Genomic DNA, 7,500 nt, shown 5'->3' with positions numbered 1-7,500 from the left:
GAATAAATTCTAGTTTTGGTATATAGTTTTCCCTTTTTCAGATATGGTGCTTAAAATGTTTGATCATTAATGGCTCTTCTAAACATCACAACATTGTTATTAATTATAAGTTTTTGTTAATAGTTTTTAATCATGTTTTGTTTGCAGCTTTTCTATAATTTAATCCTGCACAATGTTTATTCTGTGCACATTGTGAGAACAAAAAGTGTTTTCAAGCAATTCATTTTTCCTAAATTTCAATCCAGTCTAGAAACCTTAAATGGCATAATGTAATTCCAAAGCTGTCAAATATCCTATTTGCTGAACATGAAATGAATCAGCAGTTTCAGAACATCGATGACACATAGGCGAGCATGGAAAGAAATGGACACATTAAGCCCTGTTATAAGCACCTCCAACACCATAAATAATAAATATTGAAATAATTAATTAAATAAATAAATAATGCAGGTGTAGTGCTTGTGATAAATACTGAAATAAATGAATAAATAAATAATGCAAATACACCTATGAGAAATACATGATATAAAGAAGAGAAGAAAATGTTACTTTGATCATAGTACTGAAGCCTTTGAATGTTAAAACAAACAAAACAAACAAAACAAAACAAAAATAAATCCTGTATCAAGAAGAAAACTGCAAGCACTGCTGTTGCAAAGTTATGTCCTTAAATGCTGGACTATCAAGCAGCTCAGTGCTATCCTTTACTACTGCTAGTGTTAAACTATGAAAATGTATGCACTATGTCACCACCTTGTGGCATTAAATGTTTTTTTTTCAATGTTCCAAAGCTGACAATTCTTTGCCTGTTTGGAAAAGATATTTGACAGCATTGAAACAATTCTATGTTGTTCAGTCTCTCCAGACTCAATTGAAACTTTGAAAGATAAACTTTTACGTATTTTTAACACATCTATTACTATCTTTAAGTTTATTTTTTATTTGATTTTCTCTGTATTTTGTTACTTATCTGTTATCTTTATACCACAGATAAGTATGTCTCAAAATAATGATTCACATAACTCACCAAATTCACATTTGCCTGATTATTTCAGTAGCATAAGTACTAATAAATTCCATGTGAATTTTGTTTTCCTGAAAATGTGGTAGAATTGTATCTACTTTTTTCTTTCATCTAGGTTGTCAATAGGGTTGTAAATAGTCTGCATCAATAGTCTACTTTTCTGCCTTTTAAAATGATAGAAAATCAAGTGTTTCAATCATTCACTCCTTCTTTCCTATGACATATAAATATATGCTAGCCTATGGATGGCACTTATAGTCATTTGTGAAATATGCAAGCTGAGTGCAAGCTGTCTTGCATGCTTTGCATGACCATCCTGATTCATGTAACACCCTTGCTCCCAATAAGCAGTACTGTGTACTGCCGGCATGAAGGCTTGAAGCACCACATGCAAATACTCTCGTCTGAGAGATCAGGATACACAGATGACTCTCCCTAAATGATGTCTAACTACACTGCTTGCATAGTTAAGGATTTATGTGCACATGAACTTCGTAAGTGTAGGGCAGGGCAAGGCTCCAAGGGTACTAAGGGTTACAGCACTTTGTTGTAGCACACAACTATGCCTTCTTAGGGAGTGAATGCTTGCAGCATAAACTGCTGTTTCACCCTCCATAGATAGTCAATGGTGACAAGTTATGTTGTGTGGGAATAAGAGAGTGCAAGTATGTAAGTGTCAATGTGTCAGATATGTGTGTGTGTGTGTGTGTGTGTGTGTGTGTGTGTGTGTGTGTGTGTGTGTGTGTGTGTGCACATACACATGAATGCACTGGGACAATATGTGAGAGACTCCACTGGATTCTATGTGTATGAAAGCCTGCTTGAGTCCTGGTATAATACATTATCTATCTATCTATCTATCTATCTATCTATCTATCTATCTATCTATCTATCTATCTATCTATCTATCAATATGCGGCATTTTTGTGGGTGTAAAAAGACAAAATGCACTAATGAATCCAGGCTCATTTGTATGAATGCCATATTGCTGAATTTAGTTTTATAAAGTGCAGATAAATAGGTGCGTGTTGGAAAATTAATGTTTGAATGAAAAAGTTGTGATTGGGAAGATATGAAGGAATGTATTATACCATGCTGGTATGTATGTGGAAGTGTTCAGGTTTAGGGTTAGAGTAGGGTTTGGGGAAAGCAGATAGTTGTAGCATTCTGTGTCTTTTGGTCTAGTACAATGGCACTGTTAGGGGAAAGTGTTTTTAGTAACATAATGTACACAACTTGGCTTAGTAGTAGCTACAGGGTTTGCCATTTTGCACTACCCTACACATGTGTGCTAACCCAACACTAACCCTATCCCTAAGCCTAACCCTAACCGTACTTCTTATATTACAAAAAACATTTCCATGACAGTGCCATTACCAAGACAACAGTTAAGTTCAATTTTATAGCTGGGTTTATTGATACTTTTTGTTGTGTTTTTTTATTTTTTTTAGTGGAACAGGTATACTCAGTGTTTTGTAATTTCTGTTATTAATCATTCAGTGTTTTGTGATTCTTTCTTTTTTCCTTTTTGATTCTGTCATTTGTGGTTTTGATTTTTCAGCCTTTCACAATATAATTGCATATTTTTTTATATCTATATCTGCATTTATATATATATATATATATATGTATGTATATATATATATATATATATATATGATAGATATAGATACAGATATATAGATAGATATAGATATATATTTATATCTATTAATCCATAGGTCTCCTTAAACTGATTGACAAATCTAAGTATCAAAGTTACGGACATAGAACGCAAAATGTTGACAATGCAAATTCTGATAAATTACTACACATGTGGTGAGCACAATGCAGAATTCAAATAAAAATATAGCAAAAAAATCCCCTGCACCCCTATGCGTGAGGCTGTACCCCACATCCCCTGCTACTTATATATATTAACTTTGAGATCACATAATATCACGGAAAGGGCATAGTCTCCAACACTGAGAAATGTGTGATATCGCACACCTGTCAACCATCTGCATCTGCTTAGTTACAAATCAACCGTGTGTGTGTGTGCGTGTGTGTGTGTGTGTGTGTGTGTGTGTGTGTGTGTGTGTGTGTATATATATATGTATATATATATATATATATATATATATATATATATATATATATATATATATATATATATATATATAAAATTATATATGGGTCTATGCTGCTTTATCGGTTTCAGAACTTTGAAACCCATATGGCTGAGACCATATGATCAAAGTTTTGAAACTTTGAAAACACAACAAAATCACCAAACAAAAAAACTTTACCTTTTGTTTTTGCAGGGGGACCTCCCCCCCCCCCACCTTCTGCTACTTAAATATACCAACTCCGAGATTGCACTACAGTGAGGAAAATGGTAAATCTCCCATTGCGTATTGTATGGTAATCTCAATTCAAAGTGTTTGAAGTTTCAAAACTTTGATTATATGGTCTCAGCCATATGCGTTTTGAAGTTTTGAAGCCTGATGAAGGTCAATATACACTTGAACGAAAGTGCTTAATGAATTGTTTATGATGACTAAATGTATTTTCTGTGGAATTGTGCTGTGACTTTGTTCATTGCTTCCTGGCCTGCTGTGGTTAAAGATTTCACTGTTGCCTTATTTTTTTTTTCCTCTTGCTCATGACTAAATCGATCATACCAGACTAATGTTTCTGGTGTAAAGCTTTTTGTCTTCTTTTTTTGTTTGGTCTTTCTTTCTTTAACTATGTACAATACCCTGCATTTTTTACTTATGTTCAAAAACGTATGTGCAATATTTTTTACTACTGGTTTGGTCTGTGATATGTTTTTTAGTTTCCTCAGTACAGTTTCTTCCATAAAGTAATTACCCTTTTCAGACTCTTCATTCTTCATGGGTAAATTCTCTAATGTCAACGAACATTCAGTAACTGATGCTACTTTTCTTCCTCACTTGCTTTCTTCTTGTTTGAAATGCTTTATGGTTCTCAATTTCAGTGCATAAGGTGACTGTAAGTCTTTTACTTATATACTCTCTTATATGCTCTCTGTCCTAATGCAAAATTTAATTCATGATTTTGTTACCTTCAGAATTGGTGGTACCATTGTCAGTTTGGGCAGTTACTGAGCTTGGAAAAGGCTTTTTCATTTACAGATTACATACAGTAATGTCACCAGATATTAATAACACCACACGTTGTTACCTCCTTAACATGGGAGTCCAATAGTGCTAATGAAGTAGAAGGAAATTACATCTACAGTACACCAAACCATATCCAGATTACATATGAAAATGTAATGAACTAGTTTGCTGGCAGAATGTAATTCAAAGGTAACAAAGAACAGTAAATAACAATCCTAGTAACAGAAGTGCATTTCTAGAAATTAAAATTGTAAGGAACTGTAAAGAAGCAGAATTTATGAGAAATAAAATGCTGGTGCCTGCTAGAATAAGTCCTTAAATATGGTGACTGAATGGCTGAAACATCAAACTTAGATATACTAAATCTAAAATGCCATTTCTCTGAATATTCCTCGAGGTATGCAGATCTTGGAGTTGGTATATAAAAGTACAGGGGAATTGGGGTGTAGGGGGAATTGATCCCCTGCAAAAAGAAGCTTTAAAGAGAACATCAGTTCCATAATACCTTATCAATACCATGCTTTTTGAAATTTGCTTTTCTCCTGTGTTTTCAGTCTTTGTTTTTTGGCTTGTGGCATTCAGCATTTCAAATGTCAACATTTCAATAGGGAGCCCAAAGGTTTAGTGGTCTAGACTTAGCAATTCAATTGATATGTTGCTGGAGCTTTCTTTAGCTGTTAATGCAAATGTATTTCGTTTCTCATCTTTAAATGTATTGTTGCTACAGCTGTTCTCCATTTTTGTTATGATTTTTTTTTTTTTTTTAGTTTTTCTGGAACATGAAGGAAAGGACAGAATTCCTCATTTGTGACAGATGTAATGGGATGTGATATATGTATATCTGCTAATTATTTTCCTGGTGAATACATTTTGTGTTACTGTACTCGAGAATTTGTTTTACATTTGGAAAGTATCATACAAATATTCTCTAAAGATAGTGGTGTCAATAGTTCCATCATACATCATAAGCAAGTGCTGCCATATGACCTTGATGCAGACTTGTTCGTAACGGGATCTACTGGATGCAGGGGAACCTCTTGTCATTGTTCTTACTGTGTTACAGGGATTAGAATTTGACTCTGATGCTCTACCCCATTTTCTGTCTTTATTGCAATCATAAATATGAGCTACAATTGCATAAGTTTACTACAAAATTCCGTGGTGCTTTCTAAAAAAATGTGCAATTATACTAAGTATGTCATGTTAACTATATTGTAATCACAAGTACTGCACCAGTTTACAATGGTTTGTATATCCCAAAATATGAGGAACTACTTCTTGACTTCTATTTCACGTTTAATATAAATGCACGGATAAATAATATGCTATGATTATAGTTGCCCTTCAATATGAAGCATTTATGTTCTGGTTGTTTGCTGCTGTCGTTGTTCATATGGCTGCATTACCATGTAGATAACACAGCTCATTTGATGAAATTTTCAGTCAGAAATTCATTTACTTAACTTATAAGTTGTGTGCAGCACTAATTAAGGCCTTTAGAGCACCTCTCTGCAAGATAAGTAGCGTGGTATTGATAAGGTGTTTGGGGTTGCCAAACCGCTTCCTAACTTCAGCAAATGATACATTGAGTGGCACCACACACCAAAAGGGGTAGGGGGAAGAGGGAGCTATTGAGCTCCATATCATTCATAAGGTTTGCAGTAATGTTACTTTACTGCTTCACTCCTCATCAATGCCATATTTTCCAGGTGCATCTACTGATAGAAAATATCAGTGCAGTAACATGTAAAGATTAACAATGCAAAATGCACATATTACAAAGACAAGATTAATGCACATAATTTGTTTCAGATTTCTGATAGCAACAGAAATTTATTTTTAACGACAACAGCATCTGCAAGACTCTGACCTTCCCAAAACTGAAAACCTGCAAAGTAGCCAAATAAGCAACTTTTTCATCAACAGCTAGATCAATAGCTCAGTCACCGTCCCCCAACAAAAGTATGTTGTGCATCTGAGTAACTACACTGCAGATGTTCATAACTATCTGCAACAATTTCCTTTCTGCTGAAAGGCATTCCCTGCTTTTTTCTAAAGGCACACATAACATATGTTTTTGCAGGTTGGGTACCTTAGTTATTGGCTAGGAAGGCAATAAACATGTCTATCTTCAAATGGCTCACGCCTTAGCAGCATGCTTACCTTTATAGACATATTTCAAGTTTCACTTGATAATAAATTAATTATGGAGGCCGTGTGTGTGTGTGTGTGTGTGTGTGTGTGTGTGTGTGTGTGTGTGTGTGTGTGTGTGTGTGTGTGTGTGTGTGTGTGTGTGGAGGGTGGGGTCAGTTACAAACCCAATTTGCAGCTATGTACTCAGTGTAGCCACGTATATCTGGTTAAAGCTTTTACAAATTTAATTTCAAAGGAAAACAGTTGCACTTATTTAAAGTGTACTGCAGAGACAATAATCATTCTCAGTAATCATTTCTTTTCTTTTGGTCTTGTTTTCATAGCCCATAGATAACAAGAAAGGCTAGGTTGGTCAGTCAACCAAATAGCATGGTTACCATAAACAAAAATTGAAAATAAAAATAAAATAAAATGAAATGAAACAAAAGCAGTTACTGAAGGTTGAAGATAAACCCGCATATAGGTTCATAGGTTTATAGGTTCATACTAGGCTATCTGCCCGAGGGCATTTATAAGCCTAGCCCATAGTTTTGTGGCTTACGCCACCCCTTTAGTTTGGAGAAACTATGCCCATTATTTAGCTGTGCCTCTGTCAAGCAGTGACACTGAGGTAACCCCTGGGGTGTATCTGCGATCTCCCATCCATTGGTCAAGATTCCTCTTAAACAAGGCCAGCGAGGTGCTCTGCCTCACATAAACCGGGATTTTGTTCCACAGCATAGGGAGTCTTTGGGTGATGAATCTATCCCTCCAGCACATCCTATTAATAACCGTGTCGAGGTTTAAGTCTCCGCCCTTGTGGCTCTGAGGGATCTAGATTTTTTGAGATGAAGCATGTTCATCAGATCTGGGTTTGACATGGCCTTGTATGTCAGGCATAGGTCACCTCTGAGCAAGCGGTACGCAACGGAATATAACTGGAGTTCTTTCAGTCGGGCAGCATAAGACAGATTTTTGAGACCCTTTATCCTTTTGGTGAGGAACTTTTGTGGCCTCTCCAGCTGCTGCAAGTGTCGGGTCAGGTACATTCCGAATGGGGCATTGTACTCGATCATTGGTCTGATGAGTGATGAGTATAGGGGGACTATGACTTCCCTTGATCTGGATGTGAATGCCTTCATGATAAGGTGGGCAATGTAGAAGGTCTTCCTAACTACTTTAGCAATATGACTGTCGAATGAAAGGCTACTGCCAACC

The sequence above is a fragment of the Protopterus annectens genome, chromosome 2.part0 (genome assembly GCF_019279795.1).
Source record: "Protopterus annectens isolate FY-2018-M chromosome 2.part0, PAN1.0, whole genome shotgun sequence".
In the NCBI taxonomy this organism is placed as follows: Eukaryota; Metazoa; Chordata; order Ceratodontiformes; family Protopteridae; genus Protopterus; species Protopterus annectens.
Note: the sequence above shows the minus strand (reverse complement) of the source record.